The sequence below is a fragment of the Bradysia coprophila genome, unplaced genomic scaffold (genome assembly GCF_014529535.1).
Source record: "Bradysia coprophila strain Holo2 unplaced genomic scaffold, BU_Bcop_v1 contig_138, whole genome shotgun sequence".
Lineage (NCBI taxonomy): Eukaryota > Metazoa > Arthropoda > Insecta > Diptera > Sciaridae > Bradysia > Bradysia coprophila.
Genome location: NW_023503409.1, coordinates 8,417,854 through 8,428,447, shown reverse-complemented (window position 1 = coordinate 8,428,447; position 10,594 = coordinate 8,417,854). Strand labels below are relative to the sequence as shown.

Below are 10,594 nucleotides of genomic sequence, written 5' to 3'. Positions count from 1 at the left end.
ACATATTCACTGAAAAAACTGGGGTCAGAAAAAGAAGACTGGCGGCCAAATTGACAGAAACCAAAATTTATTTATTTTTCGTTTGTTAATTTTTTTTGCGAGCCTCTTATTTTGCGTTTAATCAAAACTAATTGCCTGCTCTAATTTAGGATATACTGGCAGCGTCAAGCAATTGCGAATCGCGAGGGAACAATCATTTCGGCAAAAGAAAACATTTCGTTTAATTTGCACCCAGAAGACACTTTTATCGTTCGATAGTAAAATCTCATGTGAAATATGTTTCTTTTATTGTTATTATATCCAGTAACTTTCGCACTGCCGAAGAAGAAATCATACGATTTGATTTCTCTGCACACTTTAAAGTAAATGAACACAAAAACATTTCGTTTCGTTTCGTTTTGTCGTTTTTTTTTGTGATCTCTATTTCACAAATTAAGCCGACACTTTGATAATAAAGGAAAAGTCATAAAATATCAATTTACTCTACACATTTAAAATGGAAGACACATTTTATGTGCATTTCAGTTTCTGAAACAATATAGAAATATTTTCCATCAGATCAGAGAAAACATAAATATAACGAAACGATACGTAAGATATGTTTTATGCAAAGCTCGAATGTGTGCTATGTAGTGTAGTAAATATGGAAATTTCGCATTATCTCGCTTTATTTATTTCGTTTTATTTGAAAACGTGATGTACTTTATTCATAGTTGAACCATAAAATACGAAGCTCAACAATAACAATTCAATCGAAGATAGTGAAATAGAATATAAACATCAACCATTTTCGACATTTTCAATGAGATTTTCCAATTTCCCATGCCTGATGCTACATTAGATTGTTCATTTTCCACCCGACAAAAAAAATTGTTGCCAATTGAGCGTATGATTTCGCCGATAAATTTGTTCGAAACCGATGGAAATTTTTCGCAAATGATCACTTTTTAAACAGCACTACTCTATAGACGATCTTTGCAGGTCAAAATCGTGACTTGATGAAGCGAGACATCCAATGACCCGAACAAAAAACAAACTCTTGATCGAATGTGCAAGAAGATGGTGCTAGTGGAAACTGTGTTTGCATAAAGAGAGGACGGACAATTACAGTTTACATTTCTTTCGAGTCGTTTATGCATGCCTCATAGCATTATATGAATTCTGAAATCATTTCTATTATATATGTACCATGCCGAGTGTATTGGGTAAAAACGGAATTATTAGTATAATACGGATACTGTCCGCATAAACATTTGAACATGTCATCACTGAAATTTTTCGGATTGAGAACTGATTTTTTGATAATCCAGAAACTAAATCTAGTACTCCAAAATAAACGATTAATCCGATTAATGGTTAAAGTACTTTTCAAATATTGTGTTAGACTTTACAATTTTTGTCATGAAATGCGAAAGTCGTTAGCTTCTCGTAAATCCTATCTACGAATATAATTTTAATAAAATCTTGGCCCAACTCTATTGTTACAGTAAAGGAATAAAAAAAATATCAACAAATTAGAAACAGCTAGTCATCTGTTATCGACAGCACCGACAAAAGTAAGCGATGATCTCTGGTTAACTCTGTTTCATATAGAAAAATGTGTGCTAAAACAAATGAAGTAAGAGATTATGCTTAAATACCAAACACTCAGAAACGCATTAAACAAAAGACATAACAGATTTTGTGATTTATAACGCGATACGAATGCCGTTTGTATGATGTTCATGCACGCTCTGGGCTTCAGCTAAGATTTTTGCATCTGAAAACTTGATTTTCATTCGTTTTCGTTTTTAGTGAACAGGAAAAATTACTTAGCTCTCTGATTTATGTAGATTAGGTCGTTGTGGCACGATGTTTTTTTTATATTTCTGTGCAGTTCTTCTCATCTTATCCGCATTTATCTGTAGTGACACCGTGATGCTTCGTAATGATGTCAATGTGAAATATTTGGGATGATCCGAAAACAGTAATTTCGTGTAAAAACTTGCACTTAAAAAAATTAAGGAAAAGATTTAAAATCAATGTCTTGAAAATTCTTAGATGTAGATTCATTAGTAAAATTGCTGATATATACTTGCTGCGAAAGGCAAAATGTAACTGACATTGCATATAAACTTATGGAACTAGTGGTGTGGTGGATCACTTTCTCATATTTTGCTTCAAATTGGATTTATGTTACATAGTATTATGATCAAATTTCGAAACTATGAAAAGTCAGAACTAATTACCAATAAAGGGATAATTCATATCCGTAAACATTGTGCCACTAAATCCATATATAATTCAATACAATGTAGATTTTATGATTGCTTGTGCAGATGTACAAATATGTCAAAAGTTATAATAAATATATTTGCAAGATGTGTTAATGGCAGATAATACATTTTCGTTACCATAGGGTACTTCCATAGCAAACACGAAATGTGGCAAGAAATTTTGTTATAATTTAATTTATGTCAACCTTGATTAGCAAGTTCCGCCACTTTGTTGACTTCTCTTTTGCTATGAATATTTTTCTAGCCCTTCCAACTGTACTGTGTGTTGTGCCGCAGCCAAGAAAATAAATTTTCCGTCTTGACTGTTAATGTTAGCTGAAATTAGCTGTCAACATATCATGTGGCACAGAATATGCGTTTTATTTTATATATATATTACTTTGGTAACATGTTGATATGTTGTGTTTATAGGGATGTATAGTATCTTTTTACATTAGCTAAACCAATTTCTTCTCATAGAAAATTGTTGCCAAATCTCTTGTATGTTTCGCTTCTTCTTCTCTTTTTTTCATAGAATTATTTATCTTGTTATGAATATCAAAGAATGTTTGTGGAAATATTGATCGACTTAAGGACAATTTATTTAACGATATTACTCTGGCACATTTCAGACATGCATGTACGATTGTATGTATAGCACACATGAATGCTTGCAAGCAGAAGAACACTTTTGCTTGTATTTATTAATCTACGTTTATCACATGCCATATTAACGATTATTAATGACGAATTTCGAGATGGAGAGGATATGTGTTTGTTTTGTTACAACTCTAATAAAACCTTCTCGGAAATCTAGCCCTTCAAATCTCATTAGATAAACGTTACACAATGATAGCATTTTCAGGTATTTAACAGGTTATCTAACAACATTATCATTTATCATCGTCACCGTAAGCATCAAGTCTGAAATGAAAAAATAAATAAAATATTGGCCAGCTTGACTAGTGGTGCGAAAAATATCAAAAGCAACGAGAAGAATTTTAGAATTTTGCTTATCAAACGTCTGTCTACAAATGCTGCATGAAATAACATTAAATCTCCGATTTCTTTCCTTCAAATTACCACCTAATGTTCGATACAAAATCTTTTACTTCATTTGTTTAAATATCTATTTTTCTGTATAAAATCACATTTCGCGGTAGTTATCATTTCCATCGTTATACTGTCGACAACAGATGAATATCCTTTCTAAAAGGATTTAACTTGGTAGCGATGGTGGGCAGTGAACACTGTCCTAGTCCTGACTAATAACTACATCTTTGCCTTTTTACATCATAAACATGACGAAAAAAAAACTTCACAAAATGTAGCACAGTACAAATCCCTACGTAGTTATTACTCCGAATGTAACATCAAATTTATTTTGCACACAACCAGCACACCTTTTCCGTTGATTATATTTTAGGTTTATTATTTATATATAATAAATAAATACACGTAATCTGTGCATCGTGGCAGTTAAAATCCTTTGATGTTTTATGAGTACAAATTTTTACTTGCGGTAAAAAATTCCTGAGTAAATAATATTCGTCGAGAAAGGTACAGTGATTTACTAGAAAAGCAGCATAATTTGAATATAATGAGATTTATTTTGATTCGGTTCCACTGTGTAGTAGCTACACCATTACGTTTGATATATCATTAAGTAAATACCTCAATCGGTCCTATTAAAAACGGATAGCTGAATTATTTTAATTTATTAAAGCAACAAATTCGACGTATATAATAATTAAAAGCTTCTATCGTCGTCGTTACTTAATTACAGGGGTCGATGGTAATTTAACTCGTTCAGTTCGCATCAATCAGTAGAAAATTCTATTCCATCCAACAAGTTTTTCATTCTTTGTAATTTGAAATAAATTGTGTTGGAAATATAGTGCATACCAAACCCAGTAATTACGCCTAGTGGTATACAATGTTTTTCGTCCACTTTCAAGTCTACGTTTTCAGTGTTGCCAGCAGATTTTATTAGGTGTCCTAGTCTATACTGTTCATTTTCATTTATTCATTTAATTTAAGAATTTTCTTGAATGTTGAACTATAAGTCGAGTAACTACCAGCTGAATTCGATGAATGTTTTTTGTTCAATGTAGCTTAGTCAAAAGGTCGTACACAAATGATGTCATGCTTTTTCAGTGCTGTCATCAGAATAGAATCACTAATAACCCGGTAGGTGTACACTTTTTAGAGTTAATAGTGTGTTCTACCGCCCCATTTAGGGGATGTATTTTTATTAGCCACTTTCGGATTAGTTATAGGAGAGGTGCGGTACTCGAAAGAGTAATGGTGATTAGTCTCGGCAATGTTGCTGGTACCGCTACTTCATCATTTTTGAGGCTGCCATTGCTCGAATGATGACGACGATACGATGTTTGTCAGCTGAAATATGGGGTGAAAGTGAAATGGAGCCCTGAGTGTACTATCCATCCAACAATAAAATATCGGAATTTTCGAGAATGCATAATAACTGGCGATTAGCTGCGCAAACACAGCTATCTCGTCAATCAAGTACACAGCTAGACAATTAAATTAAAAACAAAATATTAAACAAGTGGTGGTTATTTAGTAGAGTGTCATTCGAACCTTAATCCGAGCGAGACTCACTTTTAAATATCTGTGTTGTCGGTTGTCCGAAGATGGAATTACTAACGATAATAAATCTGCTCTCAACAATGGTCTCAATGATAAAATGTGACCACAAAGAGCATGAATTAATCAAAGGATTGAACAAATTCTACGGTTTCGATCATAATATTTTCTTGTTGGACTCATTGGATGACATTAGTCGCTACTTGCGTACAGGCGAAATCTTGGAATTCACTCCACAAAGTGTATATGTTTTCGACAGAAATGGAGGCGGAGGAATTACAGGATTAGATAGTGTGAACGGAAACAATGGCAAAAGTGTTTTCCTGGTGGTTGTTTCCAGCGACAGCACCTTCGAAGGAAATCTACGTTTGTTGACTGAAATGAAGAAAATTCAACGGCTCAATATTGACATGAAAATTGTCTTTTTCTCTCCTCGATTCAAATTGGTCGATGACATTAGATCATTCTTCGAATGGTGTTGGACCGTGAAGATAGTCAACATCTTTGTCGTCTTCTCGAAAAACGTTGAGTCTAGTTCGTTGGACATATTTGGCTTCAATCCTCTTGGAACAGTCGATGTGATAGATTTGACAGAGAGTCAAGATTACGAAAACTTTTTTCTAAAAACGAATGTGAATTTCCACCAGCAGGCAATTATTTTTGCATACGAAAATTTAATGTACCGAAACATATGGCCTTTTGTGATCGATACTCTAAATGCTACCGCAATGGTGGGATGTGAGGCTCACTTTGAATACATGTTGGAAAACTGTTCGATTGACGTGTACCAAGACGAATTCGTTGATGACATTCAACCCATACAACTTTATCCCCTTTATCAGACGGCTGTCGCCATAGTGGTTCCAAAGGCTTTACCACACACAGAATTGATGGGTTATCTGCTTGCAGTAACATCCGATAATATTTTCATGTTTCTTTTTATTACCATTGTTGCGACTATACTTTGTCTGTGCCTCGCTCGGTATAAAAACAAGACGGAAATCGCAATCTTTAAAAGTGTGGCTGATGTTCTCAGCATTCTAATCAATGATAACGACGCAATAGTATACCAGAACTTATCATTTGTCGAAGCCACCATCATCCTTCCCTTAACGTTTGCAGGGCTTATAATAGAAAATGACGTTCTGTCTAGATTACAAAGTCATCTAACACGACCGTTCCTGCAACCTCAGATTCGTACCATCGAGGATGTGTACAGGTAAAACTAAAAAATGTTTCAAAAATTCATGCGAAAGTCAAAAGAAGTATCTACCTTGCTAACGAGCGAACAATCAAGATATATCTCTGAACATGAAATTTTCATAGCTGAAACTGTCGCTAGCATGTAGTTTTGAAAGAAAATTACGATCAACCCACAGCTCACATTCGTGATATCTATCACGAATATAACTTAGTAGCGCTCTACTGCGTGATTACAAATTTTTCTCTTTGTATTTCAGGTCACCGTTTCCTGTTTACACCTTTCACGAAAAAATCAGTGAATTAGTAATTGAGGAGCTAGAAACCATCTTTCCTCGTGGCGATTGGAACAAGTGACTACGCGCTCCAGAAAGCGTACCAGACTTTATCAAAGAACACATTGCCTTGTTCGACAAGTCAGTGTGTTTTGTTTCGGAAGTTCCATTTGCAAACGGTTTACTCACCGTCCAGAAATCGTTCAGCATTGATGGATATTATTTGACTTCGACGCGTTTGCTCAGGAAGTTTGGCACGTATAAGATGGACCCAGATTTTCCATTTATGGAACGGATTAACGATATAATTGGCCGGTTACACTGCGGGGGATTCTTGGTTTATGAAGAGGAAAAGCTCGACAAAATATTTATAAACTTCTTCACGAAGTTCACTGTTTACAAAAATCATAATATCGTACAACAGGATGAGAAATTTCCAATACCGCTCCTCATTTGGTACTTCTACATGATGAGCATTATTGCATTCATTACTGAAATTGCTTGGGACAAATGTGATTTGCAAAAGATGTTCAGAAAATTCGGTTCAGCTTGCAGAAATAAGCTCGTAAATTTGTTGATTTGCTCGCGACATTAAATTAATATTTTCTTTCGTGAAATTTGTGGCGTGTCACTCAAGACGTCAATGAATCAGTTCGTATGCAGAAACCGAAACTTACTGAATCATTGTTTGATGCGAGTCATTTTCACACAATGTGTTGATTAATATCCTTAAATATTCCCTAAATATTCTATTGGGACCATTTTGATAACAATTGAATTATTGAGGGATTCTTTTGAAAAACAGCCTACCGAAATCGGACGTGTTTTCTAGTGGAACTTTTTATAGGTTCCTAGAAAGGACTTCGACCCTAGAACCCAAAACCACTTTCAAAAAAATTCTTCGAAGCTTTTGTGACTGGTGAAAGGTGATCAAAAACAGAAAACTTGCACTTTTCTTATCAATATTTCTTTAGTTACACGAGCCGTACATGGTGGTGTGGGGTATCATTTGAAAGGTAATTTTATGTGCTTTTGGGCCAAATAGGGTCTTATGGGGTTTGGATGCATATGCGATGAAATGTGGGCACTTAAACATTTCAACTTCTCATATTTCATCGCATATGCATCCAAACCCCATAAGACCCTATTGTTGAGTATGGCGGCTGTCGAAAATACTCGTTTTGATCGTGCTCGAATTTTTGTTAATTTGGACTGTTTTATGAACTATTATTGATGTTTTGTCGTTTAATTTTACGTTACGAAGTGTTTTTTTAATGAAATATCGACGTTTACGGACAGTTTGTGTGTTCTTTTGGCAATAATCGTCGAATTATTAAGTTCAGTGATAAACGACGAATTGTGTTTTATACAGACAATAGCGGCCTTTTATTGTAGTCGCTCGACATCGCCATTCAACGTATATCGCTTGTTGCTGTTTCGATTGTACCGTTCCAGCTGATTGTTGACATTGTATCGAAAAGATGAACAACTGTACGGTGTGCGATGACTGCTTTCGAAATGACAATCGAAACAAAGTTATTTGTGATGGGTTTTGCCGTCAATCTTTCCATGCTGAATGTGTCAACTTTAGTAAAGATGCTCTGTTGTGCTACCGAGAGATGCCAAATCTTCAATGGTTCTGCGATGAATGCATCTTTCAAACACGCTCGTTTAACGTTTCATCTCCGTCATTCAATAAAGTCAATTCAGCCATCGCTATAACAACCTCATCGCCCGTCGAACGCTCGCAAGTTGCTGCCAAACGCCAACGGAAATCCTTTCCAAATGCAAAGCCGAATCGTCATCGTCCCGTAATGTTGCCAAATCGATCGAATAGCGCCGGAGAACACATTAGAAACGCCGATCAATCAGTGGTGAGTCCATCAACGAACGTAAAGCCGAAAACCGAAAATCGTTTGATGAAGTCCCCCGTCACAAATGGATCGAATCGGCTAACATCTGTAATATCGAAACCCGATGTTGCACAACTCAATTCATCAGCGTAAAACAAGTCGAAAATTGTTTGGTCGAGACTCCTGCCTTAAATGGATCGAATCTGCTGACCGATTCATTAATCGCGCAATCTGATGTTGATGTTGCTCAATCCAGCCCACATCGTAATTCCGTTGATGATACTGTAAAGGATCCATCGGAACCCACAAACTTGTCCACTAATTCTAGTTCTTTTGCCGAAGTGCTAAGTAATTCGTCTACTGGCCACATTCAGTCACAACGTACAGTTTCGCCGAACCCTGAGATCTGCAAAGTAGTTTACGTGGCCAATTTTAAAACGTCTGTTACCGAGGAACAAATTGTCAATTACTTAATTCGGAAGAACGTAATAACGTCTGCTAAAGATGTGTCGTGTAAAATATTGGTTTCGCCCTCTGTGGATTTTTCAACTATTAGCTCTGTATCGTTCAAAATTACTGTCGGTTTGGAGGCTTTCGACTCTATAGTAAAAAGTGAATGGTGGCCCGATGGTATCGTAGCTCGTGAATTTGTGGAACGTTAGACTTATGTAGTCTTTGCAATTGAGTCATTGTCATTGCTGTAATTTTGTTTAATTTAAGTTGCAAACTGTTAATTTATTGTAATTGTATTTTCGTTTATTCAGCCAGTATTTGGCGATGAAATAAAGATTCATTCATTCATTCATTCATTCATCGCATATGCATCCAAACCCCATAAGACCCTACTTGGCCCAAAAGCACATAAAATTACCGTTCAAATGATACCCCACACCACCATGTACGGATCGTGTAACTGGAGAAATATTGGTAAGAAAAGTGCAAGTTTTCGGTTGAAAACTTCAACTGCACATATTTCAGTGTGGATTAATTTTAAAACCAATGAGTCTCTATTCGGCTCAATAGTACATGTGATTACCTTTCTAATGACACCCCACAAGACCATGTACGGCTCGTGTACCCGGAGAAATTTTGGTAAGAAAAGTGCAAGTTTTCGGTTTTTGATCACCTTTCACCAGTCACAAAAGCTTCGAAGAATTTTTTTGAAAGTGGTTTTGGGTTCTAGGGTCGAAGTCCTTTCTAGGCACATATAAAAAAGTCCACTGGAAAATGCGTCCGATTTCGGTAGGCTGTTTTTCAAAGGAATCCCTCTGGTGATATCAGGATACCCCTATAAAACTTCGAAAAAGCTTCAAAAACTCAGAAAATTTTAAAAACTTTATCGGTAAAAAGTTACTGGTACTTTTGAATATTTTTATCGGTGCTCTGGAACAACGCTATCGGTATGTAGTTTATTATTTTTTATCAATTGTTGAGTCGGACTAGGTGGGTCCAGAAGTCTGGCATGACGTTTTCTCAAAATTTGACGCATCCTAATGGACAGTATGTGAAAGTTTTTGCACTAAATAATCACAATCACAATGCAAACGTACATGTCTTATGTGAATCTATCTTAATAAATCAATAGATGAACTAATAAATTGTAAAATTCGCAATGCACTCGTGAATATCGTGAATTACTCATTTGCGACGCAGCGTTTGATTTGGGTTTGACACTTTTAATTTTGAATTTTCAGCGGCGGAGTCAAATTTTTGTATAAATTTGTATGTAATATTTTGTCGTTTTGGAACCAGCTTGGAATCAGCTTCATTCCGTACAAATATATTATTTACGCAAAAGTTTTAAATTGGTTACATTACAGTTAATTTGTATGAATGTTTTTCAATGAGAAAATATTGCGGTAAAACTTTTAAAATTGAGCAAGTAAACATTCGAACAAAAAAAATTAAATTAAATTTTTTTGAGGTCGTGGAAAAATTTTAGTCGTAAATATGGACACACTTTACTATGCAAGTACATAGTATAATGACGTAATGGGTTGGATAGCGCTCTCTGAGTATGAAACACTCCGTTGTGCCCGATGATGTCTGCCTCGGCAGCTATATCATCGAATTAAAAATATACAAATATACAAATTTAGATGTTCAAGGCTATCTACAATATCCTGAGCTTTTTATGGTTACGTTACCATTTTGTTTCACTTGAAAATGTTGTTACTTTCAAGGAAAAAAAATATTTTTTTCAAAAATGTTGTTTAGGAGATACTTGACTTTAATTTTGTCTTATATACCGAGTTTCCGGCCGTAAAAGCAATTTAACAATTTCCAGATTTTTTTTTATGTATTTAAGTTGAGTGAAAACCTAACATTTTCTAAATATTCACAATATAGCCCCATAAGATCTCAGCACCATAAAAATATTTATAGATTTAAACACCAATGC

General features: G+C 35.2%; 1 long non-coding RNA gene across 1 annotated transcript; it reads left to right on the top strand.

Annotated features, from left to right (window-relative positions):
• Window positions 1–449: 449 nt before the first annotated feature.
• Window positions 450–8,496, top strand: LOC119073916. Its single transcript, XR_005087107.1, has 3 exons — window positions 450–462; window positions 3,812–3,815; window positions 8,353–8,496. It is a non-coding gene; the product is annotated as an uncharacterized LOC119073916 (long non-coding RNA).
• The last annotated feature ends 2,098 nt before the right edge of the window (window positions 8,497–10,594 follow it).